At 43.6% G+C, this 24,348-nt stretch overlaps 1 pseudogene; it reads right to left on the bottom strand.

Annotated features, from left to right (window-relative positions):
- Positions 1–6,755: 6,755 nt before the first annotated feature.
- Positions 6,756–6,873, bottom strand: LOC126428103 (5S ribosomal RNA; annotated as a pseudogene).
- Between the last annotated feature and the right edge of the window lie 17,475 nt (positions 6,874–24,348).

Below are 24,348 nucleotides of genomic sequence, written 5' to 3'. Positions count from 1 at the left end.
TCGTAGACACACTTAACTTTCAAATTACTTCACAGATGGTATAAAGTTCAATGGTCAGATACGAAAATCACACGATATACAGTTCTACAATCTAACTACCATCTGGAAAAAAGTTCTTTCTAAATTGATTTCAAACTATTTTAACTACAGGATAAAAAAATTAGATTTTTCTGGCCTTGTTCTGTAGTCTCGGTGTTGTCCAATACTTGAAATCGTTTCTTGGTATCAGCAATCTTTTACTATGGGCACCGAATCTCTCTTCAGATTAGTTACCTCTCGTTCTCGTTGGTTTTCATGAAACAAAAAATACATATATTATATAACAATCCAAGAGAGTCCTGACACACTGGCGCCACTGTAATTTTTTTCTTTCTTTCTACGTGATTATGTAGCTCTCAATTCGTTCGAGCAATCAATCATTCATGATAGGAAATACAGTCATAGCTCAGTCACTCAAAATGATTCTGAAATTTTACTTGTTAGAATGAAATCAGGCGATGATTCTTCTTCTCTGCAGGCTCGTGCTTTGCGGCAATCTGCTAATCTGTACAAATAAAATGCCTCGTAATTTTGGGAGCGTTGTATAATCAGTCGGGAAACCTCATATCAAGCGGATATTTGGCTTTGATGAAGTTTAACCTTCCGAAGAAGTAATGGAGCTCTTGGATTATTAAATGCAGGTTCGTATCCAGTCTTTCGGAAGTTCCCTTCTGATTAACAACTACGCAATATATCGATAATAACATTAATTCTAAAATTTCAAATACACACCTATTATTTGAAGGAGCAATCTATATATATTTCCTTTTAATCGTACAGTTCGTATCAATTATCTTCTGTGATAAATCTCAATAATCCGAATACAGTTCTTCCAAACCAAGCTCAGGCTAATCGGCACGAAGACAATCTCGGAAAACCCTTTCTTTTTTTTTTTCTAACAACCACCAGAGAGAGTACTACATAGAATACTTATGCACTCATGGCATAGCTAATGTATGAGCTACTTTTTGCATGAATTCTGCGAGTATGATGATAGAAAATTAGTAAACGTCATTCAAGGGTAGAATTGTATCTGAATAATTCATCGAATATAAAGACATATTACATATGGTTATGTGCCGTGCTTGATTTGTTAAAATAGAGGTTGCGGTATCGTGACCTTCTGGCTGGGGTTCTTGAAATTTAGAGTCCTTAAAAAGTTATTTCAACTCTTTTCTGAGCGCTTTAAAGGTGTGAATACAAAATTTGTGCTGGTAAAAAAACTCCCATGTGCACCAACAATCTTTTATTACATGCTTTATTAATTAGTTAAATATTATTTGTCAATTTACCACTTGCTACAAAAAAGGAATTACAGTAAGGTGAACACACGTAAGTTCGAACTATAAACGGGAAAGCTTTAACGTACAGTTTATAAAACTTTCCAAATCTTTGAAAGGTTTTTGTTGTACACCCCTCCTCTCTCTCTCTTCCCTTGCTGTTGGTGTCCATAGCGGAGTGCTCTCCACGAAGCAGCCAAGATTGCACGTACTCAGTAGAGTCCATACGAGTCAGTGACTGCAACTTAAGAAATAGTGCAGAAACAGTTTTTGTTAACAGAGAGGCTCTACCGTCAATAATGATCATATTAATTTGAAAAAAAAAACCTGTTTCACAATCAGAATAAGACACTGGCACTGTCTTGATAAATTTACAAGGGATTCGATAGTCAGTTGTGAAAGGCAAACTGTAATGAACAAAATTAGATTTGATTTTTTGCTTAAAGCAGCTTAATCGTCGATAAAGATCGCAAACGTATCTTCCGCTTGTGTTATTTCCTGTACAATACGTTTTCTCATTTCTGCAGTGATATGGCTAATGATACTGTCACACATCTGTGCAGAATAATCGGCCAATATTTACTTCATTGATTCTAAGTCGTTGAAAGATTGGTTGTCTTTTCCATGTTAGAGGCAGTGCGAAAGATTCCTGCCTTAATTTCTTTGTCTTTGATACGATTTTCAAGCAAACATTTTCCAGTGTTTTTTGTTGGGACTCCGCTAAAAATTCTGCGGCTGCTCTAGCGCAGCACTGTCTTCGTAATGAAATATCTTCTATCTCAACATTGTTTGTTACTGGGCTCGAGCTCCTCCAGAACTAGTGATATCACATCCAGTCCATTGCTTAGACATTTTAATACTGTTTTCTTTCAGCCCCTAGAGGTCCAACTTTTCGATAAACCACAGAGCCAAATTCGATGTTGCGTACAATAATATAAAAAAATCCTTTGGTATATTCAATAAAAGGGAACAGTTTATAAAGGATCAGTATGGGAAAATATTGACCAACAAAAGTGACATACAAAAAAGATGAAAGACATACTTCTCACAGATTCTCAACTGCAATGACCCACACTCATACTTCAAACTGGAAGAATCTGACACAATTGATACAGCTGATACTGTTACTAACCCCTTCAGTAAATGAAATACAGCAAGCAATAAAGAAATTAAAGAATAACAAGGCTTGTGGCGAGGACAATATATACGCTGAGTTATTAAAGAATGGAGGCTCACAACTGGAATTAGAAATACAGGCGTTAATAGAAATAATTTGGGAGACAGAAACTACAATTGTGTGCCCCATATTTAAGAAGAAAATATGCACCTCTGACTGTAGATGGATTCAATTTCAAGACTGTTGACCACTTCAAGTACCTAGGAAGTCTTTTTAGTAATAACAACAGAACAGATATAGAAATAGATGCCCATTTATCAACAGCAAACAAGACACTTTTTAGTTTCATCAAAATTCTAAGAAAAAAATCACTTAGCAGTAACTTCAAAATCCGCTTATATCAATCGACCATTATACCTGTGATGTTATATGGATGTGAAACATTAATATTTAGAAAGAAAGATGAAGAAAAACTGTTAATATTCGAAAGAAAAGTACTAAGGAAAATTTTTGGACTTGTATACGACGAAAATAACATGGAATGGAGAAAAAGAAGAAATGAAAAATTAAGAGGAAACATCGTAACATCGTCGAAGTGCTCAAGAGGAGAAGGTTGAATTTGGCAGGCCATATAGCAAGAATGACAGAGAATAGACTACCAAGAATGGCATTCAGCAGAACGATAGATGGAACGAGAGGAAGAGGGAGACCCAGAATCAGATGGCGGGATAAATTTCGGGAGGACACAACTAGGATGAACATCAACAGCAACTGGACAAACAGCGCATTGGACAGGAAGAAGTGGAAGAGGCTCATAGAGCAGGCGTATGGTCGATAAGGCCCTTGCCACATGTAAAGTAAAAAAAGCAAGTACAATAAGCGAATTAATTCTTTAGGAAACTCGCTCTTTTGTGCAAAAGTCATACAGATATGATTTTGTGTAAAATTATATGTTATGTAAATAAGATTGTGTTAATGTAGATAAAATCATATTTTATTTAAAATCGTATCTGTATGAGACCAGTAAAGTTTCTGAAATTGTGTCATTTCATTTGCATAAGCACCTGCACCTGGGTTTCAGGCTGGATCCCCCATTTACGTTCGATGTTTAGGTGCTATTCCAGAACGTGGAGAGCTCCGGGAATTCTGTTCGTGTGTAAGCGGGAATTTAAAGTAGACTGGGGCGGCAGTGAGAACTTGGACCAAGGAGGGAGGAGTGACAGTGTAATCCGTGCAGTTGTGTGAACCGCTGTGTCAAGGTAACTTCAAGGCTAACGCACCTGCCTAGTAAGCAGAAGACCCGGGCTCGATTCCCGACGTTGGTACAAATTTTCACTCGCGGCTACCCTCTACATATATAAAAGGGAGCAGATGGGCGTTTTAACAGAGATTACGTTACAGTTTTGGGCGTGTCCATTTTCGGAATCAAACTGTGTGATTTGCGTGCCATATGCAGCCGACGACTACCGCTGGTGAGAGAAAAGCGGTAGCAAAACGCGTTGAGCAATACGCGCCGTGTGATGTGTAGATTCGTTCCTGAGCGTGCACCAACCGAGATGGGGTGCGTTTGTCGTGCTTCAGGATGAAAGACACGTGCCGTGCGTGGGCGGCTTTACGGCTCGACTATTCACTTGGCGCGAAATACTCAACGCTCGAGCGCCCCACCGCGTGAAGGTCGTTTGTCCCGAAAAGGGAGCCGCGCCACGCCGCCAGACTCGGCTGCGTTTTTTGCGTCGCGCCGCGTCGATATCTCCGGAGCCACAACCGCGGCTTCGCGTGACAGCCTTCGCGGCTTGTTCCTCGGATCGATGTGGCGTTTGCTGCTCAGATGAGGCAGTCGTAGGAACAGCGACTCTCCTGTCGTCCATCAATTGGGTTTGAGGCTGACGAATGTCGAGATTTTTAGTACCTACAATAGTGTCAAATTAATAACAAATAAGAAAAATAGAAAGAAAAAGTGGGGGGAGGGGCATTTTTTGTAGATCACAAGCATGGAAAATTTCATAGAGTGTGAGATACATGAATATGACGGCTGGATTGAGTAAAAGAAAAGGGGGAGAGGGAGGGAATTAAGTCGTGGTTGCAATAAATATGGATTAGTTCTTCATTGCGACGCGTTTCGCCTGTAGTGAAAGGCATCTTCAAACAACCTTGGAAAATAACAACACCCAATACAAATATAATGACCATATACAAAAATTCTAAAACATCAAAACCACGTAAAAATTCTTCAGACCTGCACCACAGAAGTTGCAAGTCCTTAATTGCATTTGAAGGGGGGGGGGGGTGGGGAGGGGGCGGGTTTGGTAATCAAAGACTGTATTTGCTCCTGTAGTATGAAATACACTACCGGCCATTAAAATTGCTACACCAAGAAGAAATGCAGATGATAAACGGATATTCATTGGACAAATATATTATACTAGAAATGACATGTTATTACATTTTCACGCGACTTGGGTGCATAGATCCTGAGAAATCAGTACCCAGAACAACCACCTCTGCCCGTAATAACGGCCTTGACACGCCTGGGCATTGAGTCAAACAGAGCTTGGATGGCGTGTACAGGTACAGCTGCCCATGCAGCTTCAACACGATACCACAGTTCATCAAGAGTAGTGACTGGCATATTGTGACGAGCCAGTTGCTCGCTCGGCCACCATTGACCACACGTCTTCTGTTGGTGAGAGATCTGGAGAATGTGCTGGCCAGGGCAGCAGTCGAACATTTTCTGTATCCAGAAAGGCCCTTACGGGACCTGCAACATGAGGTCGTGCATTATCCAGTTGAAATGTAGGGTTTCGCAGGGATCGAATGAAGGGTAGAGCCACGGGTAGTAACACATCTGAAATGTAACGTCCACTGTTCAAAGTGCCGTCAATGCGAACATGAGGTGACCGAGACGTGTAACCAATGGCACCCCATACCATCTCGCCGGGTGATACGCCAGTATGCCGATGACGAATACACGCTTCCAATGTGCGTTCACCGCGATGTCGCCAAACACGGATGCATATCACTGCTAGTGATACGAGGCCGTTGGGATCCAGCACGGCGTTCCGTATTACCATCCTGAATCCACCGATTCCATATTCTGCTAACAGTCATTGGATCTCGACCAACGCGAGCAGCAGTGTCGCGATACGATGAACCGCAATCGCGATAGGCTACAATCCGACGCTTATCAAAGTCGGAAACGTGATGGTATGCATTTCTCCTCCTTACACGAGGCATCACAACAACGTTTCACCAGGCAACGCCGGTCAACTGCTGTTTGTGTATGAGAAACCGGTTGGAAACTTTGCTCATGTCAGCACGTTGTAGGTGTCGCCACCGGTGCCAACCTTGTGTGAATGCTCTGAAAAGCTAATCATTTGCATATCACAGCATATTCTTCCTGTCGGTTAAATTTCGCGTCTGTAGCACGTCATCTTCATGGTGTAGCATTTTTAATGGGTAGTACAAAATTTAACACTTACCGAACTATGGATAGAGATACTCATCTCATGAAATGACGAATAAAACGCATAACATTTAACCCAGGAAAGATTGCACCAAGTGCGTGTATAACGCTAAAATACGGAACAATTCTGATGGTCGCAGTTTGTACCTACAACAAGAACGACATTACGTTGTGCATATATAACAGATGTAAACAGGCCCTATTTTGTGTTTAAGGGGCGTCATCTCCAAATGACGGTTTTTTATGCGGTTGACAGAACATGTATTTCTTTTAAAAAAATCCTAATAAATTTTACCATATCAGAGTCCTATTTTATCTTTATCAGCTTCTGCTGTGTTACCACATTACTGTAAACCTTTTGCCTGTGTCTTTTTTTATGGCTATTGCTAATGTTGTATACGACCTATGTCGTTCTTGTTCTGGGTACAAATTGTGACCACCGGTATTGTTGCTTATTTTGGCGTTATACATGCACTTGGATGTAATTTTATGCGTTTGACTCCTAATGTCAGGAGATAATTATTTACCCACAGTTCGGTAAGTGTTAAACTTTATATTTCATACTATGAGAGCTGGTGCACTCTTCAGTTACCATCCTCCCCCCCCCCCCCCCCAAATCAGACGCAATTTAGGACCTGTAACTTATATGTTATTAGCACTCCGTCATCAGGCCACAAGTGGCCCATCGGGACCATTCGACCGCCGTGTCATCCTCTCTGAGGATGCGGATAGGAGGGGCGTGTGGTCAGCACACCGCTCTCCCGGTCGTTACAATGGTTTTCTTTGACCGGAGTCGCTACTATTCGGTCGAGTAGCTCCTCAATTGGCATCACGAGGCTGAGTGCACCCCGAAAAATGGCAACAGCACATGGCGGCCCGGATGGTCACCCATCCAGGTGCCGGCCACGCCCGACAGCGCTTAACTTCGGTGATCTGACGGGAACCGGTGTATCCACTGCGGCAAGGCCGTTGCCAACTTATATGTTATAAGGTTAAACTATTTTTACGTTGTTTTGTTGTTTTAGAATTTTTTGTATATGGTCACCATATTTGTACCGGGTTTTGTAATTTTCCTAGATTATGTGAAGATGCTTTTCAATACAGCCGAAACGCGTCGCAAATGAATAATTAATAAATCCCACATTTTTTGCAACTACGACTGAATTCTCTCTATTACATTAACACGATTGCCGTACCACTGCCGCACAGTTTGGGAATGGAGTTGAATGACTTTCGAAAGAAAAAAAGACCCTGTTCAGTGCACAATGCTGGCCAATAAAGTTTCAAAGTCAGAAAGGATAGCAAATTTATTGTGAATATACGACGTACTAGGAAGGAAACATTATTCAGTGTGTACAAGATACGGGGCTTGCAGGGCTGCTCTGGGGTGAAGCTATAGTCGACTTGTTTTGCTACTGAAATGAACTGAGTATCTGTCGCCTCTCTACGTGTCCCCCACTACGGTCCAGTTGTTAAAATGGTTCAAATGGCTCTGAGCACTATGGGACTCAACTTCTAAGGTCATCAGTCCCCTAGAACTTAGAACTACTTAGACCTAACTAACCTAAGGACATCACACACATCCATGCCCGAGGCAGCATTCGAACGTGCGACCGTAGCGGTCGCGCGGTTCCAGACTGTAGCGCCTAGAACCGCTCGGCCACCCCGGCCGGCGGTCCAGTTGTATCTAAGGGAAGTGTCCTCTCGGAAACTGAAGTAACGGTTCGCCCTAACATTTGAACTGTAGTTGTGTGCCCCGATTAAACAATAACAATTACTAAGTAGCGATGGGAAGTATCAGCTATTGTAATGAAACAAAGGTTACAAATTAGGTATGTATTGTTATGACTTCAATGACTGCTCAGAACAAACAAGGGTTAAATACTCATCATGGGAGAATGCGTCCGTATACAAATATGAGCGTGTGATAACTGTGGAACTTCGAAGGGAAAGACTGGTAAAGCTCTCATAAAATGGACTGGACGAACAAGAAATCATGTTAACTGACTGCTAATCGCGGAATTGAAGTGTTGGTGATTACAGCATAGGAGGGTTAGTGAGTAAAGAGAAATAGAACCCCAGTGAGTAAAATCATGGCTGAAAGGTCCCCACGCAGTGACCGATCAATCTGAACCAACGCACCTATCATTCCGCACGCCGTGGCTGCAACACTTGCGTTATTTGCGCGTGACGAGGTGTGCTGAGGTGGCAGGCAGGATATGACGCCAGCATGGCTCGCCCCCTCCGCGTCGTGAATTGCCGCCTCCTCTCGCGGTGAAGAATGCTGTTCTGGGCTTCTCGACGACTGCGTCCACCTACTGGGGCTCCTGACGAGGAAGTGCTTACTACAACTCTCGGCGAGAAAGTGTTCGATACTTTACTCTTCTGCACCTTCTCGGAGCAAGCCAATCAAAACTGCCATTTTGGCCAATCTGAGACCGCGTTCTTGATTTTCACCAATCCGAAAGCTCCCAACAGTTTTGTTCTGGAATGTTCAGCGTCGATTCTTTTGGAAGATTCCAAACCCCGGCCTATCCGAACGCCTCTTTCAAGCAACTTGCCGAGCGGTCCTATGACACAGCGCCGTTGTCAATGATTCCGAGTTTCGACCTATCAAACGGCGTCCCACCGAAAACTTTCTGTAACTTTGTCTTTTCAATGTTTATGTTCAAGGCGACTCTCGACACTAGACAAAGAACTCGCCTGTGGAGGCGCCCCATGCTTATTGAAAAATATTGCGATGTCATCGCAAGGGATTCACCATTTACGTGGGTGGTCTGTCGTTCGTAGAGAAGTCTGTGTTTGGCCGGTGCTACTACGCAGCGCCTCCAGTCAGCCTACTGAAGGCAGTCCAACGCTAGAAGAAGTTGAAAGAGCCACGTTTTCACTCTCCGTTAAGTACCAGAATGAATTAAACCAGCACTTTAGAATTGAGAGAAATTAAATTCTCTGCAATCATCACCCAGTCGCACGGATAATACCGACCTTTTGGTTGTACATCGAAATTTATTGGTTAATTAGAGCTATCTTATCGAGGGATTAAATGTGCTGAGAAAAAGGAGAATGAAACAAGTGGCTGGCTACAGTCTGAAGCGTTTCATAGTATACATCGTGTGAAAATTAGTACAGTACAGACATCTGGCACCAACAAGGGCTCTAACACGGTTGCGCATCGAATAGAACTGAGCTATCAAGACAAAACCAGGTACTTCATTCCACGCTGATTCACTCTCTATGCCAGAGTTCATCAATTGCAGTGCCTGGCGATTGGTCGCATGCAATCCTAACCATTTTCTCTGGGCGAGAGATCTATGGGACATGCCAGCCAGGAAAACAGTCGAACAACGTCTATATCGAAGTAGGTTAGAAGAGGTAGGGCAACAAGCGGTCTTGCGTTATCCTGTTGATACACTACTCGCCAATAAAATTGCTACACCACGAAGATGACGTGCTACAGACGCGAAATTTAACCGACAGGAAGGAGATGCTGTGATATGCAAATGATTAGCTTTTCAGAGCAAACACACAAGGTTGGCGCCGGTGACGACACCTACAACGTGCTGACATGAGGAGAGTTTCCAACCGATTTCTCATACACAAAAAGCAGTTGACCGGCGTTGCCTGGTGAAACGTTGTTGTGACGCCTCGTGTAAGGAGGGGAAATGCGTACCATCACGTTTCCGACTTTGATAAAGGTCGGATTGTAGCCTATCGCGATTGCGATTAATCGTATCGCGACATTGCTGCTCGCGTTGGTCGAAATCCTATGACTGTTACCAGAATATGGAATCGGTGGGTTCAGGAGGGTAATACGGAACGCCGTGCTGGACCCCAACGTCCTCGTATCAGTAGCAGTCGAGATGACAGGCACCTTATCCGCACAGTTCGAAGACGTTTGTAGCAGCATGGACTAACAGTTCGGAGACCATGGCTGCGGTTACCCTTTACGCTGCATCACAGACAGGAGCGCCTGCGATGGTGTACTTAACGACGAACCTGGGTGCACGAATGGCAAAACATATTTTTTTCGGATGAATACAGGTTCTGATTACAGCAGCATGATGGTCGCATCTGTTTTTGGCGACATAACGGTGAACGCACATTTGAAGCGTGTGTTCGTCATCCCTATACTGGCGTATCACCCTGCGTGATAGTACGGGGTGCCATTGGTTACACGTCTCGGTCACCTCTTGTTCGCATTGACGGCACTTTGAACAGTGGACGTTACATTTCAGATGTGTTACGACCCGTGGCTCTACCCTTCATTCGATCCCTGCGAAACCCTACATTTCAGCAGGATAATGCACGACCGCATGTTGCAGGTCCTGTACGGGCCTTTCTGGATACAGAAAATGTTCTACTGCTGCCCTGGCCAGCATATTCTCCAGATCTCTCACCAACTGAAAACGTCTGGTCAATGGTGGCCGAGCAACTGGCTCGTCAAAATACGCCAGTCACTACACTTGATGAACTGTGGTATCGTGTTGAAGCTGCATGGGCAGCTGTACCTGTACACGCCATCCAAGCTCTGTTTGACTCAATGCCCAGTCGTATCAGGGCCGTTATTACGGCCAGAGGTGGTTGTTCTGGTACTGAATTCTCAGGATGTATGCACCCAAATTGCGTGAAAATGTAATCACGTGTTTGTTCTAGTATAATATATTTGTCCAATGATTGCCCGTTCATCATCTGCATTTCTTCTTGGTGTAGCAATTTTAATGGCCAGTAGTGTAGATTACGACAGGAGACCTCAGAGAGAGTACTGCCTCAACCTTCAGACACCAGAAATGTTATGACTTCTGTTCGCATTAGTATTAGTATGTTGTGAATCAAATGGCTTCCCATACCACCACGCCGTGACCTGCCCTGTATAAAGAAGACGTATGCAATCTGGCAACTTCGTTGTCCATGGCGTGGCACCAGTCACGTGTCCATTGTTGTCGTTGGGCGCACTAATGTTGGCACCCCTCTCTCTGCTGCTGCATCATGAGAAGCTGCAGTAACGGTTGCTGTGCTGATAGTCGGTGGTGTTTAAGATGTCGTCGCACGGTCTATTTGGATAACTGACTTGCTTCAAACAATCCTATTTCCTGTCTCTAGGTATGTGTCATGGCTGTAAGGTCCTGCATACTCGAGCAATATCTTTCCTCTTGCATGCTAGACGCGTTGGGGCTGTTACACAATCGAGCGAAAGATGTCTGTCCTTTCGGACACTAGACTTGTGGTTGAAATGGTAGTTAAATCGAAAACCTTAGCTGCTGACAGGTGTTGTTGATAAACATCAACGGGGACAGCTGAAAATGTGTGCCCCGACCGGGACTCGAACCCGGGATCTCCTTACATGGCAGACGCTCTACCCATCTGAGCCACCGAGGGCACATAGGAGAGTGCGACTGTAGGGACTTATCCCTTGCACGCCTGCCGCGAGACCCACATTTCCAACTATCCACAACCTACATTCGTAGTACTCCTAATAGATGTTTTCCCAATCACATCTTGTGTTTGTTGAGATCCTGCACAGTCGATCAGAAAGTATCTGCTCTCTCACACGATAGACAGGTTGGGGCTGTCAAAATCCTGCACAGGCAAGCAAACAACGCCTGGTTACACGTGTTGGGACTGTGGAGACACTGCACAGACGAGTGAACAGTGGCCGTCCTCTCGGATCCTAGATTCATTGGGGCTGTCGAGACCCTTCACCGTCCGGCGAGCATTGTCTGTCCTCTCAGACATTCGATGCGCTGGGGTTGATATGTTGCACTGTCGGGCGAAAAAGTCTGTCCTCTCGGACACCAGATTCCTTGGAGCTTTTGAGATCCTGCGTGGCCCTCTTGAACCCATCAATTCCATGTTCGCTAGGCAGTCGTGAAATCCCAGTCTTCGGGAGCAGCAGTATCTTATAATGATAACTGAATTCCGACACGTGCTGAGAGAGTGTCTCCTTCTTACATTCGGTAGAACACAATATTCTCACACAAAACACTGAAATGCAATTTTTGAATGAAAAACCCACTATATGATCTTTCCTTATGCAGATGGCGTGCAATTGGTCTGGAATGCAAATCCTTCAGATATCCAAGCTAGCAGTACCTTTCATGCCATTTTCTTGCATGCCGCCCTCACCGTGCTGCAGTTTTAATGGCCAGTTTGTATAGCTAGCGTTCTACAGCTGAAACGTCCCCTTAGAAAAATTAATGAAAGACTGTGCTGATAAACCTCTTACATTATTTGCTTTTCAAACAGCTGAGCAAAACTGAACGTACTCAGACATTACTCTCTTTACTTATTCTGATCAACACTAAACTGACACACAATATTTTTAGCGCAACACAATCTGACTTTCAGTAATCCCTACAAAGGAATGGCCCTGACTAACAATAACCTATATCTTTCATGAATTCCTTACCTCACAAAAATCTTCGTCACTCGAACTACTGCAATACAGCGAGCGCCACTACTGCCAGCTAAATAAAAGATTCAAACTACTGAAGGCACTAACTACTGATAGACATAGTTGGCAAAAGGAAAAATTTTGATAGAGAACAAACAATGTATTTACCTTAATAGTGTTCAAAAGTCATAATATATATATCAGTCCATGATATCCAATATTACAAATTTACTCTTTCTGATGGACACACGTCCGGATCGTCCGCTCTCAAAATTCCGCCATCTCTCTCCCCACATCCACCACTGTTGGCGACTCACCTCCAACTGCGCAACTCTACGCGCTGTTAACCGCCAACTGCCCAACACTACAATAGCGATTACTGCAACAATGCCGACCAGCCTCAGACTGCACACAGCACAGTCAGTGATTTTCATATAGAGCGCTACGTGGCGTTACCAATAAAAAAACCTAAACAGCCTACTTACACAGCTAGTGGGCTAGAGCCAGAGAGCGTGCAGACGGTGTGGTGCGTGTTGGTCACTCCTCTGGGGATCCAGTGTCTGGTTAACAGTTCACGACCGACCACTAAGAGCGACCCGACAGTGTGTATCGTAGCATTATCTTACTGACACCGTACCCTATATTAGCAGCTCTTGTTGCAATAGAATATTCTCCAAGCGCTACGATAACGCATATTTCAGGTATTTTAGATACCGGCATCCTTAAGATTTTCCAGTTCGTGTCTATGAAACATTTAAAAATAGATAACATGTTTAAATGACAGTTGCGCATCAAAATATTTGCTGATGTTTCTTAAAGTTCGGACGATTATGAAATTTTGGTTGGTACTATATCAATGATTTTTAAGTTAGGACCACCTGTATGCATCTGAATACGGCATTGTTAAATGATAACTTAGCATCCACGATATTTAGTCCCAAGGAAGATGAAAAGGAGTAAATAATCCTACACTAATTTTAATACTATCTAGCCGGCCGGAGTGGCCGAGCGGTTCTAGGCGCTACAGTCCGGAACCGCGCGACCGCTACGGTCGCAGGTTCGAATCCTGCCTCGGGCATGGATGTGTGTGATGTCCTTAGGTTAGTTAGGTTTAAGTAGTTCTAAGTTCTAGGGGACTGATGACCACAGCAGTTAAGTCCCATAGTGCTCAGAGCCATTTGAACCATTAATACTATCTATCACACCTCGCCGCTTTACAGTTTTGCATAGAGAAAACGTCAACCGAGGTAGGTGCCGAAGTAACGTTAGGTAGTTCCGGTAATGTCAGCTGACTTCTGAGAACCAGTTCTCGTGATTTTGTGTTCCATGTGTCGCTGTCGCCGAGGTTCTCCCACGCCGTGCGACTTCCGGCGTTGTCCCGTAGCCCAGGAAATTGCGGAGCTCCATTGTAGGCATGCCAGTCATGTTTTGCGAATTAAAGTTGTACTGCCGTTCCAGTTGCCATCTCCGCTAGTAACTTTTAAAGAGACTGTCTCACAAGAACAATGAGATAACTGGGAGAGAGAAGGAAATGTTTAACGTCACTTCTGCAAAGACGATAAACGAAGCAGCTCTGCATGTCATTGGTCCTTCCGTTACACATACGTAGTACATATCGAGGTTCTAGAACCACAGCCGGCTGGAGTGGCCGAGCGGTTCTAGGCGCTTCAGTCTGGAACCGCGCGACCACTGCGGTCGCAGGTTCGAATCCTGCCTCGGGCATGGATGTTTGTGATGTCCTTTGGTTAGTTAGGTTTAAGCAGTTCTAAGTTCTAGGGGACTGATGACCTCAGAAGTTAAGTCCTAGAGAGTGTTTACAGACTGAAATAGGACAGTACTTCAATCAAGTGAAAGTAATAGGATAAAAATAAAGTGCAAATATCGTTATTTCAAGACAGTTGTAAAATGTTGGTAGGAACGACCTCTTTTTGTTCCAAAATAAAAACTTTTGTTCATTACTTTGCCAAGAACACCTCTGTGCTGTTATCAGCTATTAATTTCGTATCAAAATCCTTAGCAACATATAATTCAATCAAACAATAATTATCTGAAAATCAGTCTACACTGTCACCGCTGCAAACTCAACTTCACCTTTTAAATGAATGCTTTATTTTGTGTGTAACAAATTTACTCATTTGGCATAGTAGCCTGTCACCTCGACCAGCAGGATGTTAATTGAATAAATGTCCTGAAAACAATATAAAATATTAAGTAAAAAATTAAAAATTACTTCCTACCCATTTCATCCATTCTCTTCGTATATTTCCTTAGTACTGGTGTTTCATCGTACACTCAGTGTTGCTGATGTGTTTAGTTTTGCGGTTAAGGTTTGATACAAACGATATAGTATGTTCTGGGAAGAGAGCGAGACCAGAATTGCAGATTAATTACCGACTTTTGATGAAAACAAAAATCCTTTTTAATTTTTGTTTACGTTTTGTATACCAACTGAGTGCTACCGGCAAAATTTCAGGTATTGATCAAGACTGTGTGAGAATACGTTCTTTCGCTGCATATTTCACAACTGAAATCTTTTCTGGTTATCAACTGAGTAACATCGTCGTTGACAGAATGAGATTTTCACTTTGCAGCGGAGTGAGTGCTAACATGAAACTTCCTGGCTGATGAAAACTGTCTGCTGGACCGAGATTCGAACTTGGGGGGGGGGACCTTTGCCTTTCGCGGGCAAGTACCCTACCATCTTTTTTTTTATTTAAAAAAATTCTTTGTTGAACTCATTTTGTTCTGTTTTGTTCGTTGTATATGTTCGGGGCGGACGTCTCATGATACCCGTTCAGGTTGTTCGTTTTTTATTTATTTATTTATTTATTTATTTATTTTTTTTTTTTATAAAACCGAGGGTAGCTAACACTCTGACCGAACACGCTTTACCGTGCCGGCACCGTCTGAGCTACCCATGCACGACTCAGGACCCGTCCTCACAGTTATAATCTGCCAGGAAGTTTCAGAACATCGTTTGCTATCACTCAGCAAACTCTACATTCTGTCATTATGTATGAAACGTTCTCGGGTTTCTAGCCGCATCAGGCGGTTAAAATTACTCGCGCTTCGGCCAAGCACTCCTCGTCCATTGTCAAATGGTTTGGCTTCCGGTACGACCATTACATACACTAGCTGCCTGCTGTCGCCTTACTGGTACTCACGACATCGCCTTATATATGGCATAAGTTGACTCGGCGTCTGATGTTGAAAGTTACTTACTGTAACTAGATCGTTTGTTCGTTCATGTGCATTAAAATGTTTGCCTACTTTTACACTCAAAACCGAATGTACTGTACTATTTTATAAAAGGGTTCAACTGAAATTACTATTGCGAAAAGCGTGCCTCAGCGCACACATTTACATAAAAACAATCTAACTCACATTTACTAGGCAGGAAATTAAATCAAACCTGTTACTCGAAACCAGTACCAAAATCAAACTGTGCATTGCCCAAAAAAATTGAAACACTCAAATTACGTAGCAACACTAAGAAACTCACACTTTTCACTGGCCTATTAAAAATCTGAATTACAGAGAAAATGCTCAGAATTTGTGCAATGGAAACGTGAGATGAGACGTGAAAGAACCAACGAAATGTGGAAAGAACCTCACCCGAAAAATTACAGCATAGTCAGCAACAACAGCACAGCACGAAGAAATCGTGCCATCCAAAATATGCCAAAGTAAAACTAAACTACCGGGAGAAAGACTGGGATGATTTTCTCACACTAAAAAACTTCTTACTTTAAATAAAAATATCAATCCTTTCATTATAATGACAAAGCTGAATTTTACACTCTTATTTTACAAGAACATACACATCACAGGAAACCAAATACTTTCTTTACAAAAGTCTTACAAGGGAATGCTTTTACGATTATGAGAATTGAAATGAATTGAATTAAAATGGACTAAACTGAGGTGGGGGGAGGTGGACTGTTCTGTTGCAAGTGTCGCTAACATTGTCAGTACGCGCCAACAAGAATTATTACCTTAAAATCATATCCATAATGTAAATCCATTCTCTCTGTTCCATAAATGCTGCATCTGTAAGTTCTTCCATCAGATTAATAATTCCTAACAATTTTCTTGACAAAATCAGCCTGCAACGTGCACTAACGCTAAAAGCTCTGCCAGCTTACTTCATGTCCCAAAGTATTATTCTCGCCGGGCCGAAACTTTCGTTTCAACCGTGCGGTCGTTGGATCCCACGCCATGCCGAGCTGCAGGCCACCGTATCTACTTACGGTGTTACTGGTGATCTGTATTTCATTTGCTTCTTTAGTTAGACAGTCTCAGAAGCCGTTAGTGAGAGCCACGACGGATGTTCCGCCAAACTTTAATACTTTGGTATGCAGCTCAGTACGGAGTGAGATCCTGCGGCCGGCCGCTGGTGGCCGAGCGGTTCTGGCGCTACAGTCTGGAACCGCGCGACCGCTACGGTCGCAGGTTCGAATCCTGCCTCGGGCATGGATGTGTGTGTTGTCCTTAGGTTAGTTAGGTATAAGTAGTTCTAAGTTCTAGGGGACTTATGACCTCAGCAGTTGACTCCCATAGTGCTCAGAGCCATTTGAACCATTTTTTTGAGATCCTGCGACCACGCGCTTGGAACGGCCGCATCAAACTCCTAGCCCACTTTGCCCATATATGGCGATACCGCGAGCACCAGTGACGTCGCAAGCACCAATGACATCACAGCCGGCAACTGGTGTATAAAGGGGCGTTCCAGCAGCCCACTGGCAGCCATACCACTTGGCAATGGCCAAGGAATGCTTGGCCTAAAGCTCATGTAATTTTAATCACTTGATGCAGCTGCAAACCCGAGAACATTTTATTAAGTGTAACAGCCGCGAAACTCTGGCTTCTTATTTTATGGTGACAGTCGTTACGAAACATTAAAACGGTGTCATTACCTTCATCATCTGGAAGAATCATAGTGTATCTCCTGTGTACCTCATACGAAACTCTGTGGGCTTCATTGGGGAATTTGACTGCGAAACTGCACAGTTCTGATTTATTGCCGGCTGCGGTGGCCGAGCGGTTCTAGGTGCTACAGTCTGGAACCACGCTGCTGCTACTGTCGCAGGTTCGAATCCTGCCTCGGGCATGGATATGTGTGATGTCCTTATGTTAGTTAGGTTTAAATAGTTCTAAGTCCTAGGGGACTGATGACCTCAGAAGTTAAGTCCCATAGTGCTCAGAGCCATTTTCTGATTTATTAGTCAGCTTCGATGTGGTGCCTTTACTCGCAAAGGCTCATGAGCCGTGCATGGCTCGTATTCGTGCCATATTTAATTTGAGATCCTGTTTTTACTGTACTACCACCTCGTTATGTTAATTTCGATTACTGGTGTCACTGAGTTGCCGCCTTGCCTGCCAATGAGCAGCAGCACCGGCGCTTATCGATATAAGCCCTGGCGTATTATCTTTTGACTGGTATTACTTCCCGGTTATCGTGTGTTCGGAGTCAGTTGGGATCTGCCAGTGAGTTAGGAGGAGCTAGCAGTGCAGTTCGGACGTGCAGTGTTTGACTTAGGTCGCGGCAGAAGTTCAGTTGGGGCGCGTCTGCAGTGAGGTCCGGAGAGCCATGTCTTGCTCGACGGTTGCCGATACATATCACTTGACTGCGGACCACCTTGGTTGGTCGTCGGTCGGTCGTCTCACCGGACGATTTGCATGTTGGCCGGCGATCGCTTATGGGTTGCCTGCATGTGCCGACTCGTGATTCGTGCTTGTTATTGCACTGTCGCTGCCGCTAGTATTGTCTAGTCCTTCGTGCAGGTGTTCGTGAAACTGCGTGTAGCTTGTGATGTCGACTGCTCAGTTATTTTAGTGCTGTCTCTGTGCTGATGTGCGGCAGTCGGTCAGTTGGTGTGCATCAGTCAGGAAATCTCCGGGCGGCGCAGTGGGCCGGGCCCACTGACGGTCTCTATGCAGTGTCCGAGTGTGTGGGAGCTGTTCCGATTGCTACGAGGTTCGTGGCTCACCGACCCAGGACATCAAAGCTGACTGGTGATTTCATTACCGAAGCCAGTCTGTTCACATTGTGCCGTTGGTTTTCATAGCTCGCTGTTGGGGGTATTACCGTGAGCAACAGCGAGTGTTCCAGTTGGCGAAAGTTTGGCCACCATCCAGTGGAGTTCAACTGTATTTTGGTTATTTGAAGTCCAAGTGCACCAGCGGAATTTTCTGCCTTGTGGCAGTTAGCGTTCCCGTTACCTGCCCTGGCCGCTGATGTAAAATTCAGCCAGTGTCCTTTCCTCAACGTGTTGTCGCTGTCCAACACGTGTGTGTAGTTTTGACAGCTTATGCATACTTGGTTGTGAGCGGCTACGCCTTTTACGTTTTGACTTTGGAGTTCGTTGTGTACTGGTCGGGTAGAAAGGAAGTCGTCTTGTCGGTGGGTCCGTTGTCTGTCTCTTGGTTGGGTTGCCGGCGGGTCGGATATAATTGGGCCGACTACCTGTCTCCCCTAAGCGAACGTTAACATTTCAAGTGCAAACCGACCCCCGGAAACGTCTGAGTGCCGCTGGCTGTACTGCCTTTTCTTATTGGTGTTTGATTGTGTATTTTAATGGCTCATAGCCGATGGTTTGAATCTGTATGCTTTTAGTTGGGTTTTAAACAATGGGCCTTCAGCCGTTTTAAAATTGAAAGTTCCTTACTTGTCAAGTCTTGCACCGTTTGGGCCTTCAGCCTTATTTAAAATATTTTTGGATAAAGCTTCGGGACTTCTGACTTTTGAAAATTCATTGTAGTTGTGTTTTTTAATCATGGGCCTTCAGTCTCCTTAAAATTAAAATTCCTTACTTTCTAAGTCTTGGATTGTTTGGGCCTTCAGCCTCTTTTTTTTTTTTTTTTTTTTTTTTTTTTTTTTTTTTTTTTTTTTTTTTAAGAAAATATCTTTAAGGATAAAGCCTTGGGCTTTCTGCCTTGTAAAAATTTGTTGTAGTTGTGTTCTGAATCATGGGCCTTCAGCCGTTTTAAAAGTAAAATTCCTTATTGTTAATGCTTAGATTCTTTGGGCCTTCAGCCTCCTTTTTTAAAAATTATTTAAGGATAAATCTTTGGGCCTTCTGCCTTTGAAAATTTATTTTAGTTGTGTTTTAAATCATGGGCCTTCATCCGTTTTAAAAATTAAAGAGATTGTGCCCTTGAGCCATAAGATTGTTTAACATATTCAGTCGATAGTTAAGGCCGGAAATTTGTGCTTTTATGTTTGGGCAACTAAATAAATTTATGTGTGTTCGAATGTAACTGGCCCTTTTCCACTATTCCAACTATCTGTTCTGTCTTGCGGATTTAACCGGGCGTTTCAGCTCCTATTTCAGAACCCTTGTCTCTTATTGGGGAAAGTTTTGATAAACAAGTTTCAGCTTTGTGCAAACATGATACAACCTCGACGTACCTTTTTTTAATAACGAATTTTTTGAACCGACCGAGACTGTCGCGATGGGTATCCCTTGTCGGCGTTGGTGGCCTGACTGTTTAAGGAAGACTGTGAGGAAAAGGCGTCGGATTCTGCTAGTGTGAAGCACACAGAATTTTAGAAATATACTGAAGACAAGTTTGTAGTGTGGCTCGCGGTGAAGATAAATTACAAGAATTTTTAAACCATCTCAATTTCATCCATGTAAAAATCCAATTTACAATGGAAATCGGAAAGGAGGGATGCCGTCCGTTTATAGATGTTTCGGTTTGGCGAGAATATAATGATACTTTACTATAGACTCATACAGTATATAAGAAGCCAACAGGTGGATTTATATGTACGTGCAGTGCCACCATCCTTCCCAGTCGTCGAGTATTCTCAGAATTATGGTTCACAGAGCACACATCACTTCTGACGATAGTAGTCCGCAGGACGAGCATATACACTTAGAGAGAGTTTTCGAAGCCAACGGCTATTCTCCGCAGTAGATCCGTAAGGCGCTACGAATAAAACCAAAGGTGGGAGTGTTGTTGTTGTTGTTGTCTTCAGTCCTGAGTCTGGTTTGATGCAGCTCTCCATGCTACTCTATCCTGTGCAAGCTTCTTCATCTCCCAGTACTTACTGCAACCTACATCCTTCTGAATCTGCTTAGTGTATTCATCTCTTGGTCTCCTTCTACGATTTTTACCCTCCACGCTGCCCTCCAATGCTAAATTTGTGATCCCTTGATGCCTCAGAACATGTCCTACCAACCGATCCCTTCTTCTTGTCAAGTTGTGCCACAAACTCCTCTTCTCCCCAATTCTATTCAATTCCGCCTCATTAGTTATGTGATCTACCCATCTAATCTTCAGCATTCTTCTGTAGCACCACATTTCGAAAGCTTCTATTCTCTTCTTCTCCAAACTATTTATCGTCCATGTTTCACTTCCATACATGGCTACACTCCATACAAATACTTTCAGAAACGACTTCATGACATAAAGAACGCGAAAGAAGACACAGAAAGAATTAAATAATAAACTTTCCTTCCATATGAGGGAATTCTATCGTAAAAAGCAGGACGAATCCTCAGCAAGCACAAAGTAAAAGTGGTTTTGTGCCCTCCAGCGTAAACTGCAGCAGTCTTGGGTTGCGTTAAAAATGGTTTGATTCTCTGGAAGCCTGGAGTTTACATTAACCGCTGCGAGTGTGACCTTTCATACATCGGACAGACAGTCCTTGAGAGATGCGCAGAACATCGTAAGTACACCTGGCTCTTAAAATCCAATAAATGTGCTCTGGCATGACACATTGTCAACGGTCACTGTATACTTCATATTTTAGAACTCGGCGGTGAAAGAAGTAGTTGAAATTTGTTTTGCGAACAAATTATTTAATGGAGATAGCTGTTTCAGTCCTGCAGGGGCTACACGTGCCGTTGAACGGGGCTGGGGACAGACTGAGATGGACAGAGAAGGGTTGGACACGGCAAGAAAGAGTTGGAAAATGAACGAGAGAGGGGAGATGCCCGAGACAGGTGTAAGGTGCAGAGGAGTAGTCGGCAGGTGCACAAGTATACGTTAAATAAAGTCGACTCTAACTAACACCCTTATCTGTTTTATTTATTGTAGACAAATTTTGGTACCTACATTAACCATACGCTAACGGTCTTGCCGCAGTGGTAACACCGGTTCCCGTCACGTTCTAACATTCTGCGTGGTGTCTGTTTGTGTTCTATATCGTGTCTCCCTACCACTTTCGCGCAACGACGCTCTGAGCGTGTTTTTTAGGGAATTGACTAGTTTGAACCTGGGACCTGTTGCTGGTAAGGTGACGCCAGACCACACATGACATGTAGAATTCAGAAGAGTTCAGTGAGACTAGCGATGATATATCAAAATACTTAATGATTTCAGCGTCAGCTCCACTGCACTCCCTGTAAAAGAATCTTAATACTAACTAAATTTAGTGGAAGGGGTTCAAGGCTTTCCTATTTTTAGTTAGCTGGTAAAATAACGCCGAAAAAGCAGTTAAGTTTACCATTGGAAATTTTATTCTACTCACAAAACATTGTTTATAAATTGCACTATTGATAAAAGGAAATGTTTTAACACAGGGTGGTAAAAACCAACTGCGCTCAACAAAAATGTGAACGAATATTCCCTGAATGGGTTTCCAAGTTCTACAATGGATCGAAGGATGACCTATGCCATATCACATCTATAAAAAAAAATGGTTCAAATGGCTCTGAGCACTATGGCACTTAACATCCGTGGTCATCAGTCCCCTAGAACTTAGAACTACTTAAACCTAACTAACCTAAGGACATCACACACATCCATGCCCGAGGCAGAATTCGAACCTGCGACCGTAGCAGTCGCGCGGCTCCGGACTGAGCGGCTAGAACCGTATCACATCTATAATCTAGGTTTAAATTAAGTTTCACAAAAGAGAAAACAATCAAAATGGTCTACAGTGACCCTCAATTATCTTTAATTACTTATCTAACTTGTCGTAAATTACAGTGGCTGATGTGGCTTCTCAATAACTATATAACAGAAAAATCATCGCGTTTCAGATTTTTACTTCAAGTGGCAAATGTGAACACCATGAGCTTTAATTGACGATCGACACTAGTATTACGCAAAAAGGGGGTGTAACAGATGAGACTTCTGCAGTTCTGAGTGAAGCTTTATGCGCTGTTATGTGGCATTGCGTGCGTTCATTACCTTGTCGGTGTTCGTCAGGGGGTGGCGGCCGGCGCAGCTCCGCTCACCTCGCCGCCTCGGAAGCAACTCTCTCCTAACTTCTCCTTACTACAATTTACCGAAGTTGGTTTAAAAAAAAACTATCTGGCTGTGTTTTCATCTGACCAATCAGGGTCTCAATGTTAACCTAAAGCTCTGCCTACAAAAATTCTGTCTATCCAATGAGAAACGTTATACTTTTCGTGGTGGGGCAATGTTTTTAAAGTTTGCAACATAACAGAGACGCGAAAAAGTCTCACGCTAAAACTTGCAGGTCGTGTGGTCCTTTTAGCGTTATCGTAAGATCTATACTGTTCTTGTGGAGGGCTCTATCTTTTAACATGGGCTGGGGGGGGGAGGGGGTCTTGATGTAACAGAGACGCGAAAAAGTCTCACGCTAAAACTTGCGGGTGGTGTGGTCCTAGCGGTTAGCTGGCGGCGTGGGTGTCCGTCCGTCCCTTATCGTAGGGCCTTCCAGCTTAACACGGTTCTCCTCTCGGCTTCTGTTCTCGTTTCTCTCCTCGGAACTGCGTCTGTCTCACGGTGGGAAGGTATGACATGCATTTAGGCATTCTTGTGTTGGTCTGTGGTATTCCATTTGCTCACTCGTTATTCGTATTACTTTGGTTAATTTAATGTCACGATTTATTCGGAGCTATGTAACATACTACTGGATTTGCTTATCATGTCAGGGTTTTCATGGAAGGTGTTGGATTTTCCTGACACTTTACAACGTCACCGAAGTTAAGATCTGACTGCGGAGAACCGACTTCAGTGTGTTCGTCACCGTAGAAACGCAACCGCCCTTCTCCATGACAATGCAAGGCCTCATCCAACTGTGCACACCCTAGAGGATCTCACAGTACTTCACCGGACTGTTCTTCCTCATCCACCCTACAGCCCGAATCTAGCTCCTTCCGACATCCATCTATTATGCCCGTTGAAGAATGCACTTGTGAGAAGCAGTATGTGCCAGCCATTGTGACCGAGCGGTTCTAGGCGCTTCAGTCCGGAACCGCGCTGCTGCTACAGTCGCAGGTTCGAATCCTGCCTCGGGCATGGATGTGTGAGCTGTCCTTAGGTTAGTTAGGTTTAAGTAGTTCTAACTCTAGGGGACTGATGACCTCAGATGTTAAGTCCCATAGTGCTCAGAGCCATTTAAATTAAGTTTCACAAGAGAGAAAACTATCAAAATGGTCTACAGTGACCCTCAATTATCTTTAATTACTTATCCAACTTGTCGTAAATTACAGTGGCTGATGTGGCTTCTCAATAACTATATAACAGAAAAATCATCGAGTTTCAGATTTTTACTTCAAGTGGCAAATGTGAACACCATGAGCTTTAATTGACGATCGACACTAGTATTACGTGAAGGGGATGTAACAGATGAGACTTCTGCAGTTCTGAGTGAAGCCTTATGCGCTGTTATGCGGCATCACGTGCGTTCATTACCTTGTCGGTGTTCGTCAGGGAGCGGCGGCCGGCGCAGCTTCATCCAGCTCGCCCTCTCGGAAGCAACTCTTTCCTAACTTCTCCTTACTACAATTTACCGAAGTTGGTTTAAAAAAAACTATCTGGCTGTGTTTTCATCTGACCAATCAGGCTCTCAACGTTAACCTTAAGCTCGGCCTACAAAAATTCTGTCCATACAATGAGAAACATTATACTTTTCGTCGTGGGGCAATGTTTTTCAAGTTTGCAACGTAACAGAGAAGCGAAAAAGTCTCACGCTAAAACTTGCAGCTGGTGTGGTCCTTTTAGCGTTATCATAAGATCTATACTGTTCTTCTGGCGGACTCTATCTTTTAACATGGGCTGGGGGGTGGTCCTAACGTAACAGAGACGCAAAAAAGTCTCACGCTAAAACTTGCGGCTGGGGGTTGGCCCTTTT

The sequence above is a fragment of the Schistocerca serialis genome, chromosome 1 (genome assembly GCF_023864345.2).
Source record: "Schistocerca serialis cubense isolate TAMUIC-IGC-003099 chromosome 1, iqSchSeri2.2, whole genome shotgun sequence".
Lineage (NCBI taxonomy): Eukaryota > Metazoa > Arthropoda > Insecta > Orthoptera > Acrididae > Schistocerca > Schistocerca serialis.
This window is presented reverse-complemented; position numbering and strand designations above follow the sequence as displayed.